Genomic DNA, 16,363 nt, shown 5'->3' on the forward strand with positions numbered 1-16,363 from the left:
ACGCTAATGCTCTCTATAAAATACTCTGGCGATACCGACTGAAATTAACTCGCCTGAGAAACCGTTGCAAGCGTACGGCACACCGCCGGATGTGTATAGATGGTGGAGTATGTGATTCACGGTATGACTCAAGCGTTAGCTGCAAGAGAAGGCGCGCCTGGATCGCGCGTTTTCTAACTGGCCAGTCGCGGCGCAACTTAATGCCCGTGGTAGAAAGATCCGACAGGACTGACCGAGATCGCCGTTCTGGAATCTCGATTTCTCGGTGCAGCTACCTGTTTCGACACCTGTTATCGATATCGCGCGCGATATCCGCTAATTACGACGAGATGTTGTTGCATTTGTTGAAGATAGTTATGGATATTACGGAAGCTGTGACTCGTTGGCGATTTTTCGTTGCTGCCGCCAACTGGTTCGGTAAACTGCGGTCGCTTCGGGATCAGTCGATTAGATAATTAGCTGATTGCGGCGGATGTTTATCAAGACATATGGAAATTCACGTTTTATGTCGGTGGAATCGAAGAAACGGAAACCGAACGGAGATTTCTTCTCGATATTACGAAACAGCTGTGACTTGCTAACAATTTTTGCTCCTTTTTTTCCAACCAGCTTGGTAGATCGCCATTAGATAATTAGCAGGTCGCGGATGTTTATCAAGACGTATGTAAATTCGCGTTTACGTTGGTAGAATTGTAGCTGAATCGAAATTTGTTGTTGCTATTACGGAAGCTGTGACTTGTTGGCAATTGTTTTGACGTACTAACGCGATCAGTTGGAATCGATAAAATTAGGCAATTGGTAGATTAAGGATGTTCATGAAGATGTACGTAAATTCACGTTTACGTTGGTAGAATTGAAGCTGAATCGAGATTTGTTGTTGCTGTTACGGAAGCTGTGAATTGTTGGCAATTGTTTTGACGTACTAACGCGATCAGTTGGAATCGATGAAATTGGACAATTGGTAGATTAAGGATGTTCATAAAGATGTACGTAAATTCACGTTTACGTTGGTAGAATTGTAACTGAATCGAAATTTGTTGTTGCTATTACGGAAGCTGTGACTTGTTGGCAATTGTTTCCACGTAATAACGCGACCAGTTGGAATCGATGAAATTGGACAATTGGTAGATCACGGATGTTTATCAAGATGTATGTAAATTCACGTTTACGTTGGTAGAATTGTAGCTGAATCGAAATTTGTTGTTGCTATTACGGAAGCTGTGACTTGTTGGCAATTGTTTTCACGTAATAACGCGACCAGTTGGAATCGATGAAATTGGACAATTGGTAGATTACGGATGTTCATGAAGATGTACGTAAATTAACGTTCACGTTGGTAGAACTGAAGCTGAATCGAGATTTGTTGTTGCTTTTACAGAAGCTGTGACTTGTTGGCAATTGTTTCCACGTAATAACGCGACCAGTTGGAATCGATGAAATTGGACAATTGGTAGATTAAGGATGTTCATGAAGATGTACATAAATTCACGTTCACGTTGGTAGAACTGAAGCTGAATTGGAATTTGTTTTATCACCTAAACACACGTAACAAGTACCATAGATATTTCACACATTTATATCTATTCTGTACGTTTCACACATTTGAGTTTGCCATAAATGCGTTATGAACATCGGCAGATGGTAATTAGTTCTATGGACACTTTGATCGATTTGTGTTTAGAACGTATGATGATCATTAAACTGTACAAATTAACGACAAACTAATGCTAGATAAGAACACCGTCTGTTTATCGGATCAACTCAAAGAAACCATAAAACTTGAAGCGTTTATGTAACAACTCATAGTAATATAAATTAATTTAAAAGCAATATTAATAACAGATAGACTCGTTCAATTCGATTTCATATTTTACGCGCTGTGTACTGGTTTGGTTTCTGATTTATTTTCCCAAAGAATATATTAAAATGTGATTATAAAATATATTAAAATAATAATATAACATAAATTAATATAAATAATAATATAATAAATATATTAAAATATATCAAACTTACACTTAAACACACGAACGTTCTCATCATCTGCTAATAAGCCATCAGAGCGATTGATATAGTTAGCCTCGTGTCTTTTCACTTTAAAAACTATACGCGTACGACTATTCCTGCCACTTTGAATTTGTTAACTCTGCAGCAAAGGCGCACCATATATGCGACATCTTGCTTTTTTCTTAATGTCTTTATTGGTGGCATAAATCGTGCGGCAGTGCTCGAATGTTTTAAAATCTATGCTCCTCGCGGGCCTTCCATTTACGCTTTTTGTACAACAGCGTGCCTCTTACGGTAAATTTAATCCTGTTAATCGAATGCGTATGTCGGTCGACGAGCTTGATAACAAAATTGATATTTTCTATGATTCTAAAACGGACCTGATCGTTGCCAGCAGTTGTTACTTGTAATAAATGTTCTCAATTATCTTTATCCATTTTGTTTTCTCGTCTGATTTATCGTCTACGTTTCTCATCTTCTTTCTTCGTCCCGCATACTGCTGGATGGCGTTTCTCCTTGCTAAATGTGTGCTATATTTTAATTATATATCGATAGGAGAATGCAAGCTAACAGAAATCAAAGAAAAATCATTGAGAAGAGCAGCAAGGTACGAAGAGAAATCCATAGAATCAAAAAAGAAACTAGTAAAGGAGTGCATGAAGGAACGAGAGAGAAACTGGGGAAATGGCCAAGAAGGGGAAAGAGCAAGAAAAAGAAAGAAGGGACTAGAAGAGGTGAGAAACGGAGGGACACAGATGGAAGCAAGAAAGGATGACAGTAAACCAAGTTATAGAAGAAAGAAGAAAGAGAGAAGCAGAAGAGAGGATAAGGGAGAAGGATAAGGGAATCCAAATATAACATACATTACAGAAAAATGGCCAAAGAAGAGTTACCAAGATACTCAGAAGGGAGGATGAAGTGGAGGGACAGAAAAATATTAACAAAATTGGGATGTGGAAACGACACCAATGGATAACTAATCGTATGGATAACTAGCAACAAACAGTACCATCTCTGACGATTCCGAGGGCGCATCTTTTACCTGTAACAGTCAAATGAGAATTTCCTAACGTTCCTAACGCGTACGATCCTTCATCCCAGACAAACGCTTCTGAATCTGAAGAAAGAAGAATAACCGAAAAAGACGTAGAAAGAACAAGTATCACGTCTACGCTACGTATCTACTTTGTTCCATTTGATCGTATTTTATCAGTTACCTACGAGCTCTGTTAATTCCTGGGATGCGCGCGGAATATCTGCGGATCATCCCCTCGCAGCCGCAAGGCCTAGGATCGGTGATTCACTGTGAGTCAGCGGTTCGTTTCGTCGTATTTAATGTGCTGGAAGCGGAGAATGACGCGGGGTAAAGCAGGAACGCCGCAGGTTGATCAGTCTGCATGCTCTCCGCGCCGTGAAGCGAAACTTCCGTGAACTTGTACGCTCGTCGTTGGACGTCTAAATAACCGAGAGCCTGTCCAGTTCGATACGCGTGGCGTTGAAGATACGAGCCAGCCAGCGAGTCAATGTTCTTTGTTCTTGGCAAAGATTTTCACGCAGACCCGACCCTGTTACGTAACGTGGAACGTCGCAGACCGAAGCGACGCCATTCTACTTGGACTATTCTACTCTCGATAACGCACAAAAAAAAAAAAAAAAAAAGAAAAAGAAAAGAAAAGGATTTATTACCGTAGCGTAGGACTAGAAGGAAATACTCGAGGAAATTCGTGAACTCGTTGCGTTTGGTTCGTCCTCTTTCACGATCGGTCCAGATCGACGAGTATATTTTAATTAATCACAGGTTAACGAGTATGGAGATTGGTCGAGACGAAGATTAGATGCAATTTATGGGAAGCTTTGATTTTTTTATCCTGTTTTGAAATTAAGTTTGCTTTATTCTCGGGCTCGATGAGTGCTTTAATCGACTGAAGCGAAGATTGGTTGGAATTAACAAGAGCCATCGGTTGTTTAATGAGATGCTGAAAGAAGTTTGAAAATGCATAGTCGCATGAAATACAGAAGAGTTTGGTCGTTATTAAGTTTCTATTATTCGAGGTTGATGAGCATTATAATTGGCCGAAATGAAGATCGCTTAGAATTAACAAGATTCATTGACTGCTTGAATATTACAGCTCGTACAGATTGCTCGATAAATATGAATGGCATAAATTATAAGTACATACGTGAGTACTCTTGCACTCATAAGCATAGTATCTGCTGAGTTGGTACGAAACGTGTGATAATTGACCCAGATTGTGCGACAGATTATTAATCTGTGGGAATGTTGTACAAATGTACAAATTTTAATTTCCCTTTTACAGATTTCTTCGTTTCAACTAATTTTTCCTAAGTCCACGAGAAGAGTCTATTGAAACAAATTAATACCAATACGTTGTACATATTATTACTGTTATTATACGTATAATAGACTCAGTCGATACGTCGTACAGTACTCGATACTGAATTACGTGCTCAATGCATAGTATTCACAGTAGCTCGTGTGTATCACCTACTTAAGTATCCTACGATCAAACAGCTGGCAATGTCTCTTTGAACATTAAGTTTGGATACTACGTATCTATCATCAGTTTGATGGAAGGCTGATACGACCGAGCAATTAATTGTTGGCCGTTTAATTATTAATCATTTAGCTTTGGTCTTTAAGTATCTCGTACAGTGTATCGTTTACGGGCAAAAATAGGGTTACATGGACCCTCAGACGGCGACTTGTTCCTCTCGTCAAATAGTACAGTTTTATTAACAACAATCAAAGTGACAATCTCGCGGCCGAACGTTCACTTCCAGAATCCATTTTTGGAGATTTGCTCGATTATCTCAAATCTTCAAATCGCCTCACCAAATTCTCACAATCTAACGGCACAACCAACACCGTGCAGGCTACCAATGGACAATGGGAAAATCTTGGATTAGCGAGGATCTTGCACCTGGTCGATGGAATCGTTGCCACGCGAACCCAGGCGAAACTGCCGCGGAACATCCATCGGCTTGTGTCGATCGTTGGCAAACTTCTCGTCTCCTGAAGAATCGTCGACAGTTCAGTTGGCTACGGGGAAGAAGGTCGCCGTGCTTTCGGTCGTCGCGATTAGGGTGAAAAAGCGGCCAGGCCATACGTACTGACGTATATATAGAAAAGGGTGGACGAGGAGCGCGAAGGAAAAGCAGCGAAAGATAGAGAGAGCGAGGAAACGTGAGAGCGCGAGTAGGTGAGCGAGAGGAGAGGAGAGGAAAAGGAAAAAGAAAAAGAAAAAGAGAAGGAGAGACACTGCGAGCTGGAAGAAGAGCGGAGAGGAGAGCGAGGAGAAAGAGGAGGTGGAGCTTGATACGAGGACGTTGGAGAACGGCCGTTAGATATACACAGTTTGTGGCGTCGCCGTCGGACGTCCTCGGGCGACGGCGCCACCGTCGCCCTCGTGCAGGCGTCCCTCGGCTAAAGTAGGTTAGGTCGATGAGGCCACGACGATGCCGCCGCCGCCGCCGCCGCCGCGGTTTCTGCGCAGCGGTCTCGATTCTTCAGCTGCTGCCTGCAACCGTCTTCCTTCCTCCACCGGCGGACGATGATTCCGCGAATAGTCACTTGTAGTTACGGTCGCTCATCGATTTTCATAGTTCTTCGCCATCACGGCATCGCGGATGGAACGTTTACTTGGGCGATCGAGCGATGACGGTACAAACTGAATCGTATCGATCATTTGGCATCGATGCGTATTGATAGGTGGTGGAATATCGATGCACACGGTAGCGGGAATAAAATTATCGGTATCGGCAGTCGTCATTCAATTGGAAGCAATGAAACGCGACAATGAAGTTACATAGTTTGTTTGAACTTAATTTTTTTAAATACATGTACATCGAACGTAGCTGTGAAATATTGAACTTGATTATGAAATAGACTAGAAGCAATAGAATAGTACCGTGAACAGAGAAGGACTCTGAAGAAGACTCAGAGAAGGATTCTAAAAGAAATTTACGAAAAAGAAACTTACGAAGAAAGACAGATTTCTCGATAAATATCGTATGATGTAATATCAATATTTCGCACGTATATATAGCAGATTCTCGTCTATTGTCGCTAACAAGGTTTCTACTTGACGCGAAATTGAACTGCGATAGGAAAGAAATTAGCAATTAAGGATGACCAGCGAGCCACTGCTGTGAGATTGTAATATTCACGCAGAAATGGCGAATCGTATTACGAAAAGTCACGAGGTAGTCGCCGATAGACACAGAGAAGTCGATATCTCATCTACTTGCCTCTGATAATTTCGTATTCGTAGGACCGCGTCGAGCCGGAACGCTTTTCAGCGATTTTAGCGCGTTTTAATATTTGACCAGAAACGACGGGAATTCGTGAAACGGAAACGGATAGTTTTCGAGTAGTTTCCCAGGCGAATCGTCGAAGTCAATAATAGTTAGTTCGAGTTACAAGCTCATCGGTTTTTCTATTTCGCTCTCCGCTTCGTTTTCCACGTTTCAAAGGTTGTGGAGGATCGTAACGAGATCGCGATATCAACATCTTTTTAGTGCCACTTCCGCCAACTCTTTCGCGTGTACACAGATTTTCATGTAATAAATCGTAACGAGCAGCTAACAAGCAATCAATTATCATTACAAATTACTAATTCTATTTTTACTTGTCATTTTAGTGATCGTTCTATCACGTTTGCTTCATGCGAGAGTTATTTTCGTCTGTTGGAAAATATCTGGATAACGGTTGTTGCTATTACGATATTTATCAAGTTAATATATTTGTTTGTTAAGTTGTTAAGATATTTACCACCCAGTAGATAATAATCTCGTACAACGTAATACGTTCAAGAAGTATTTTTAAAGATCCACGAGACGTAGAAACCAGTTCAGCTATCCTAGAATACTAATGGTCGCGTGTATAGTCACTCATAAAGCCGCGCAATTGATTTTCCTATTCCTGCCATCTAGTCCCTGTCCGCTCGAAAAGCGACGATAACTCGAACTTTCTCTTACCGAGTTTTCAGGGCTAATTTTCATCGTAACGCGATCTTCGATACATCCACATACAATTTCGATCGAATTTCATCGTTGATTTTGAACGTTACGAGGGAATCACGACGCTTGGCGTTCAAATTTCCCGCCATGGTTATCACCAGCGGCGCAGCAACTCGCCGCTTGAGCGGCCAATTTTTTCCACCGCTTCTCGATCCATCAGATGTTTTCCAAGCGATGATTCTTGGTTGGTAATAAAATATCAGCGTGAAAGCGCGAAGAAACGGGCTATCGTTGGAAGGCAAAAGCGAGGTTATCATGTAGGCCACGTGACGTCATATCACGGTCTGTTAACAAAATGGCCGCCACCACGACTGGACATGGGGTCATCATTTGGCAGAAAAATTCTCAACGCTCGCGCTTATTACGGCGCGCGGCTTATGGTCGATTTGGCAAACCGCGACTCTTTGTTTATTTATTCACGAGTTTATTTTAAGGCGACGCCATTAACGATAAAGCCATTAGCGGCCATCTAGAAAGTACATAATTAGTGATTTCACATGTTTGCGAGGTTACGAGATAATCGGTTACACGCAATCGACCGGGTTTGTCTGTTGAAAAGAAGTCCAAGAACTGTGCGAGCCTTCTAACACAAGCGACGAACTGGTTTTTTATTTTTTATTTTTTTTTTTATGCTACGTACGTAATATACGTATGCAGAGTATTCAGGTTCGTCGCTGCTAACGTTTTTCTCGTAAGCGATAAGAATGAAAAAAAGAAGCGAAGCAGGAAAACGATGAAACTCGAATAAATATTACGCGTTGAATATAGATGGTGTACGGTAAAATTAAAATACGATATTGTACAATTAATCTGCACTTAGATCGAGCCGATATAACGTAATTGCTGATACAAATCAACATCTTTGGGAAAATTAAAATAGATGTATTTTATTAATACGTTTTATGTCCATTTGCGAGAGCAAGTTAAATTTTGTATCGAGAAACGTTACTATTACAATTAGCAAGATGATCTACAGAAATTGGAGCGATCGCACTTATTTGGCTCGTGACGTTATTAGCACGATCGATCCAGTTTCATAGAGTTTGAAGTACGATTTATAGCCATGTTATTTTCTTTATTTTCCATATACTTTGCAATTCGTCCTGGGTCACATTTTGCAAAATTTACTGCTTCGTCAAATAGTAATTTTGTTCGTATCTATACGGTACAAAACCTGGCACAAACCTACACGGTATATATTTTTAATTCGCAGTTTACTATCGAAATGATATAATAGGATTTAGTAAGATTTCAGAAATATTGTTCAGTGTCGCGTGTACGACGATAAAACTATTGATAGTTCCGTATGAGTAAGAACAAGTGATAAAAAGGATGATAAGTTGCTATTCCGAGCAGAGATCCACGCTGATTGTGCATATTGATGGCTATTTACTCCGTAGTTTCGTTTCCCTTACGACGCGTTTTATAGTACGAGGAAGTTTCTGCGATTCTAAGCACGTGATAATAAATTAAACACTGCAGTGAATAATCTACGCTGCACAAGCTGGTCTCTACAGTTTCATCAACTAAGACATGTGCTCCTTCTATTATCATATTGCTGGAAATCTTCTAAAACGAATTCCCATTTAATTCCCTCTTACGATAATATTTAGAGCAATAAAGAAGTTGTTTCCTGAATTTCTTCTTACGACAATATTTAAAACAATGAAAGCTACATGCTGTACTGAATAATCTGTGTTGCACAGTTTTGTCAGCTGTTAGAACGTGTTATTGTATTATTCTCTTGTGATGTTGTTGAAAATCTTCGCATATTATCATTTACCATGGAAGAAAGTTGTTTCCTGAATTTCTTCTTACGACAATATTTAAAACAATGAAAGCTACATGCTGTACTGAATAATCTGTGTTGCACAGTTTTGTCAGCTGTTAGAACGTGTTATTGTATTATTCTCTTGTGATGTTGTTGAAAATCTTCACGTATTATCATTTGCCATGGAAGAAAGTTGTTTCCTGAATTTCTTCTTACGACAATATTTAAAACAATGAAAGCTACATGCTGTACTGAATAATCTGTGTTGCACAGTTTTGTCAGCTGTTAGAACGTGTTATTGTATTATTCTCTTGTGATGTTGTTGAAAGTCTTCGCGTATTATCATTTGCCATGGAAAAAAGTTGTTTCCTGAATTTCTTCTTACGACAATATTTAAAACAATGAAAGCTACATGCTGTACTGAATAATCTGTGTTGCACAGTTTTGTCAGCTGTTAGAACGTGTTATTGTATTATTCTCTTGTGATGTTGTTGAAAATCTTCGCATATTATCATTTGCCATGGAAGAAAGTTGTTTCCTGAATTTCTTCTTACGACAATATTTAAAACAATGAAAGCTACATGCTGTACTGAATAATCTGTTGTGTTGTACAGTTTTGTCAGTTGTTAGAACATGTTATTGTATTATTCTGTTGTGATGTTGTTGAAAGTCTTCACGTATTATCATTTGCCATGGAAGAAAGTTGTTGTTTCCTGAATTTTTTCTTACGACAATATGTGCTCCTTCTATTATCATATTACTGAGAATCTTCCAAAAAGAATTTCCATTTAATTCTTTCTTACGATAATATTTAGAGCAATAAAGAAAAACAGCGTGTGACGAACAATCTGCATTGTAAAAGTTGTTTTATTCTCGAGAATATTCGCATATTATCATTTGCCATGGAAGAAAGTTGTTTCCTGAATTTCTTCTTACGACAATATTTGAAACAATGAAAGCTACAAGCTATACTGAATAATCTGTTGTGTTGTACAGTTTTGTCAGCTGTTAGAACGTGTTATTGTATCATTCTGTTGTGAAAATCTTCACGTATTATCTTTCTCCATGGGAAGAATTTCATTTTCCAGTTTTTCTTACGACAATGTTCAAAACAATAAGTTTTAACACATGGGGAACACGTTAGCTCGTAAATTAGTATCGCAGCTGAGGTATAAGTGGCGTTTGACATTTACCAGAGTATTTATTGCATCCTTTCCAAATCGCTGATGCTGCTTATTTTAATGATCGTATTTATATCACGAGCTGTACAGCAATAAAACGCGCATGGGGCAATAAATATTAGTTTCAAGTAATTAAGTATCAATGTTACTCCTTGTGTAAACGTATTGCTCGACGTGCACGTATAGTTAGGGAATCGTGTTCTTGAGTTATTCAATATTATGAGTCACACATACGAGGCAAAAAAAAAAAAAATGATTACGACTCACACATTTCCACTGCTTCAATAAAATCCTATTTAATGCGCTACTTGTGCACTGATTAATTAGATTCACGCGCGTAATTGGTTTATTTTGTTTGGTCTCGGCGACGCTGAAATTTATCGGCACGAATTTTCTATTGCAACAAAATGCAACGTAAAAATCGTGCAACAATAAAGAAATTAAACGATACAAATACACAGATACATAGATCGAAATAAAAAGTTGACAAATATACATCTAATAAAACTATCTTTAATTCAGAGCGTATTTGCTTTTGTTATTTTTCGATGTCGCGCGAAAAGTGTATACGGCGTCGTAACTTTTCCAAATAAATTTTACTATTCGCTAACGGCTGTCCAAACAACACAAAGGTAATGCGCCACTTTAAAAAAAAAAAAAAAATTGCCCAATGGGATCTTTGTTCCTGCGAGAGTTTACATTTGTTTCACTCGAACTCAATCTTTCCATGTTCCATTTCAATTAAAAAGAAGCCCATCTTTTTCTCACTTTGCAACGGTTTTGCAACGCTTGGCGCAGCTCACTCCATGTAATTTACCGTAACTGCTCATTTTAGACCAGGTGCTAAACAGTTACATACGCAGAAATCCCATAAATAACTATCATGTTCGTTCCATTACTGGAAGTATCGTGCCATCATAAAATACCAGTTACTAAATAAAAACAATGATCGGTATCTTGGAATTGTTTGAGATCGTTAAAAAGCTTAGAAGAGGTAGAATATTCAGATAGTGAACAAATCAGGCATCATTTGAATGACCCAGTTTGCTTACAAAGTAGAGATGCTAAATATCGTAATATTTTTTATCGATATATTTATTATATTCCTATTCTTATTTTTGCATATATTCCTATCCCTTTTATCAATATCCTAATGATTTTACCGATATATTTATTATATTGCTATTCCTGTTCCTATTCTTATTTCCTTTATCAATATCCTAGCGATTTTATCGACATATCTATAAATTAATATCGATGAGTTAGGAATTTTATTTATAATTCTCAATGAGAATTCATTGCAATAGTCTGAGAAATAAAAAAAAAGTTAGAAATAATCTATGGGTAATTCTTTAATTAAATTATATTACCAATAATAATAATTTATTAACATCAATTCGTAAATGTATCGATGAAACCATTCGGATGTTGATAGGGATAAGAATTTAACAGAAACATATCGATAAAAGATCATTAAGAAATTAATAAAAGGAACAGCGATGAACGAGGTACAACATGCAACGAGTAACAAAATCACAATCGATTATATTCACATAATCTTCTCCAAACCTATCGAAATGCGTTAGAATATCAATTAAGCTTAGTTATAGTTTAATCAGTTAAACTTTAAAAGTTGAATAGGAAATTATAAAAATTTCGAGAGAGGTTCAAGTAATTTCCTCGTGGCCTAACAACAATCTTCCTTTTTCCTTCCCCTTGTTATATCGTTTATTTTGTTTGTTTATCATTTTTCGTTCTGATCGAAGTCTCTTACGTACGAAAAGATAATCTGTCGCTTGCGATAAAACTAGCCAACGTATTATACGCACTCGTATCGGGATATTTAAGAGGCGCGGTGAAACGCTTTGGCAAAAATCGCCTAGAGCCGAGGAAAATGGAAAAGCAGAAACGACCGCCTGGTTACGATCCAAGAAGCTTCTAATTCCATCGTCTAATTTTTCGGCTTTCTGCGACGCGCAATTTTTCGCCGTTGCACCGGTCGCGTGTCGGGGTCTCGTTCGGCTCGATCCTCTCGACAAATTTGCGTTACATGGAACCCAATAAAATATCGAGTTATTCAGTTTATCGCAGGCAAATGAATTCACCGTGTGTGTATATGGAACTCGGAAAAGGGGTCGGTCGTGGGCCGCGCTGCTATCGAAAACAAATTCCCGAAATGTTTGCGTGAAAGGTGTTTACGTCAAAAATAAATTTCCGTAATATTTGCACCGCGTCTGTATATGTTTGCCTGTGTGATTTTTCACGACCGTTCGTTAACGGCTATCCTGCGTCCGCCAGCGCAATAATCGCGCACGATAATTAATAATCACATGGACTACGATTCCTCCCGTGTTAAACAACATGTTTCTAACGACAGATCTCCCTTTCGCGACGTACGCAAGTATAGCGAAGTATAGAGATTATTTGATCGACCGTTGAAACGATACGCCAAATGTCTCTCATCGGACGAGTGTACGAAAAATAAAAGGGAAAGCTTAGGAAAACCTTCGTGAATATATTAACTGTGTTGTATGAGTAACACTTGATCATTGGAATTATATTGGTGGCATTATCGTGCGATAGGTTGCACAAACCTAATGAAAGATGTGGGTCGACTTGTCTTTATTTTCGAGACACGAAAGCGAAAGTAGCTTCTTTTTATTTCTGTCGTCTAGTTACTTTGTTTCGGTAGTTTGCGTTTACAGTTTGTACCATTGGACGTTCGGTAAATGGTGAACACTTCGAAACGAATATTCCTCGCGTTATAAATAGCAAATAAAGAATTTATTTCCTACCCTATGTTTGTACAACTTTTCTTTCTCTTATCTTTGTTCGTAAAATGTATCACGTAATTTGGTTTCAGGGAAAAATCCTGCCACAGCGGACGTAGTCGCCAGTCACGTTCAAGTTTGTTTGCAACGGAATAAACAGCCGCTGATTGGTCGAAGAAGCAACAGAGAGCCGGTCTGCACGCGTAAGTTTCATTGAAAGCGTTTCATTAACGCCAACCACGGCCAGATATTATTTATTCTACGCGGCTCTTATCTTTCGATGAAGAAGCAATGACGGAGGGCTGTCATCGAGCAGAAACTCTGAGGGACGTTGATCGCGATAGCATTGGACGCTTGAAAATGTCAGGACCAAGATAATTAGAGGATCATCTCTGGATTAGACACTTTATCTGTTTCTCTGAAGCTCGGTATCTGTTAAAAGCTCGTTTATTTATTTATTTATTTACCAATGGATTATCTTCCCCAAATAGAAGCAACTTATTTTGCTGATTGTTGGGAATATAGCGGAATGAATAGCGTGCATCTCTTGGAATGTTCAAATTTTCCTCTGGTTCGGCCAAGACATTTTGCAGTCTTTTTACAGATTTTTACAAGTATTCTCTATTTTACAATTTGTCCAGCTGGACATTTGGCAAGTTTGTCTAACTTAATTGCTAAATAGTAATGACTACCTCCAGTGGAATATCATCTTCCAGGTAACCGAAAGCGAGGGTGGTTTTTTACGGAAATAATTTCTTCTTTTTAATTTTGGTCGACTTATTGCACTCAATTATCATTGAGAATTATAAATAAATTATTCTTAATAATAATGAATAATTATCGTATGTTTGATTCTAGCCGAATCCAATGTTTAAATCTAGAGGCTGTCCTTTTAGTCTGCGGATCTGATCCGTCGTGTCAAGTAATCGAGAAACCAATGGGTTTTGGTGATTGTTCATTCTCATGTTATATCTGTTACTCAATTTCAATATCTCTTTTTTAACTGTGGCTATCTTAAGGTCATAACATACCAAGGTGCATCTATTTCTTAGAGTTTTTAATTAGAATCGTTGGAATTACTCGCTGTTCCCCATAGTTGGATCCCATAGGTGCATACAGTGCAGACCCCGGACAGAAGAATGACATGGAATGGTAGATAAATCCAAACAATTGAAATCAAAATTAAACAAAGTGCACCCACTCGGATCCTGCACATCGCGTTAGGCGTGTGTCATTGTTCAAAAAATAAACGCTTTTAACAGAGAGATTTCCCCGTAAGCTACAGAATGCATCTTGCTAAATAATCGCACGGACTTGTGAATTAAAATTTCATTCGGCTGTTTCTTCTTCTTCTTCTTCTAACAAGGACAATCTGTGACGTATAATGTGGCGAAATAGATGGTAGAAACTAGATATTCGGGGAAAAAGGTGCGTCATATTACGTCTACAGTATCTGTGAATACATACATATGCACACAATCGCAAATACGTGCATGGCGGTGCATACAGTCTGCGTATAAAGACCATATTTTTATTAATATCTGCCAACGTTTATTACATCTATGCGATGCACATAGCAATCCACGCAATGCGCATACGAAGCTCATACTTTTTAATTGCACACCATTTACAAGCTGTCACTGTATTTCGCGATACTTTTACGCCACCCTGTATTTTATAACACAGCGTCACGCACGTGCTTTATTCAAACTAATTAAAACATTGAGATCTTCTTGCCGATTGGCTAAATATTCGTCATCGAGGAGACTGTTTAATTCGTTTCTGAAAATTCCTTGGAAATACAATTTTCCAATTGTCAACGATAATTTCTCGCTGTTACTCGAAGCAACATTTCGTCTGCACCTTTTGCCAATCTGTTTGTATCGTAAATTTTCCTCTTCTAACTTAGCGTTCCCTTTTCCAAAAAATTGTATACTTGCGATTTAACACCGCGCTTGAAATTATTCGCCTAACTATCCCAGCGCCGTTAACAGATGCTGCGACAAACGAAATACAAACGCAGCTGCTCGTTGTCTGTGTACAGCGGCTATCAAGACCGCGATGATACAATTGAAAAAGCGAATGGAAACAGCGTTACATGCAGCTTAATTACATCTATTGAAGGAAGCATTGCCAAAATCGATATGTAATATCGACGAAAGCCATCTAGCTAGCGATATCTTCTCGTGTTCGATTTAAAATAAACCCGGCGGTGCCGATTGTCTCCGGCTCCATTCGTTTCTCTTGTTTTCCTGCTCTTTGTCCCCGTGTACATCCATGTAAAATGAGCACGATTAACGCTCCGCCAGGTTCGTTAACTAAATCGCTCGATGATGTGAAATTAACGTCCGAGAAAATTCATTAATCGAATCGGTTCGCCTACTAATTGTAAGCCTTCGGTCACTTTCGATCGGCGATACACGCGATCGCGACTTGTTTCAAAATTCATTCGTTTGGCCACACGCACGCACGAAATGGCCTGGCAGAGATTTTTGGTAGGCAGATTCTTTTTCTCAGATTCCGATGTATCGACAAAGGGCATTTAGGTGTCTTCTATCAAAGTTAGAACGATAGCAGGACAACGGTAATAATAGTCTGCATATGCTGATATTAATCAGATGTAAATCAAATTACGTAGAACTTGAAGCTTTTTCTATGATAGCATACGCGCGAACATTAGGGAACCTCGCGTTATCAACGCTGTCTACTTTCTGCGCTGAAATTTAATTTAAGTTGCCTTTAGGTTTAGCTTTATTACGCAGTTGATTATGGTATTGTAGTACTTGGATAGTACTTAATTCGCCATACGTTTTCAAAGGATAATTTTCAATAGAAGTTGAGGAAAGATAGCGAGGAAATTGTAAAATGCTGGCAGATTTTCAAACGAAAAGGGATGGAGGTTGGAAAGAGGGGAACGAAGACAGAAATGTGTATTTATTAGGTTGTTGTTGTTGGAATGGCGGATTTCACAAACGTGTCCGGACTGTACAAAGACAATTACACGGTAACTTACATTTCCCATTTTGATAGGACAATGGATATAAAATTCACGTGAAATATGTTGCCGATTAATTATACTGTAATTGTAATTAAAAAATATCCAGTCACGATACTGAAATATCGAAGAGTCGGCCTTCATTTTCAATTACAACTTTTCATTCGCAATGATCGAAACATATCGAATGGAATTTTACCTTTAACGAGCCAGGTGTTAGCTTGTCCGGAAAGTTTCTTTCGTTTCACGAGGAAATAATAAACGCTCTTTGTTTTGTATTATTTTGTCGAATCACGTACGATGCACACCGTGACATTCCACAGACTTGGTTCCACGCGCATTGTCGTAAAATACAGCGAAAGAAAGGCGCTTTTCGGACAAGCTAACATTTCCACTTTTGCCAGAGTGCGGCAGAATCGTGCGAATTCGTCGATCGATGCCATCGTATTTCGCGGTCGCATCGTGCGATGGAAATCGCCGATTCCTCGAAGCGTCGCATAACTCGACTCGCGTCACGCAACCAGTCGCATTAAGTCTGATTAGTTTCATAATTATTGGCCGCGTACGAGCTGCATATTCCTTTCACGCGGATCCCACT

The 16,363-nt window shown here is 38.9% G+C and overlaps 1 long non-coding RNA gene across 12 annotated transcripts in view; it reads left to right on the top strand.

Moving 5' to 3' along the window:
* The window catches only part of LOC105666653, a 410,566-nt gene that overhangs the window by 168,182 nt on the left and 226,021 nt on the right, over positions 1-16,363 (top strand). For 10 of the 12 annotated variants that reach the window (XR_007227027.1, XR_007227028.1, XR_007227038.1 and 7 more), the window contains one exon: positions 12,863-12,973. This is a non-coding gene — a long non-coding RNA (uncharacterized LOC105666653). Of the gene's footprint in view, positions 1-1,071; positions 1,553-12,862; positions 12,974-16,363 lie in introns of those variants that run through there. The other 2 variants (XR_007227031.1, XR_007227033.1) reach the window with 2 other exon arrangements.

This window comes from Bombus terrestris, chromosome 17, assembly GCF_910591885.1.
Source record: "Bombus terrestris chromosome 17, iyBomTerr1.2, whole genome shotgun sequence".
In the NCBI taxonomy this organism is placed as follows: domain Eukaryota; kingdom Metazoa; phylum Arthropoda; class Insecta; order Hymenoptera; family Apidae; genus Bombus; species Bombus terrestris.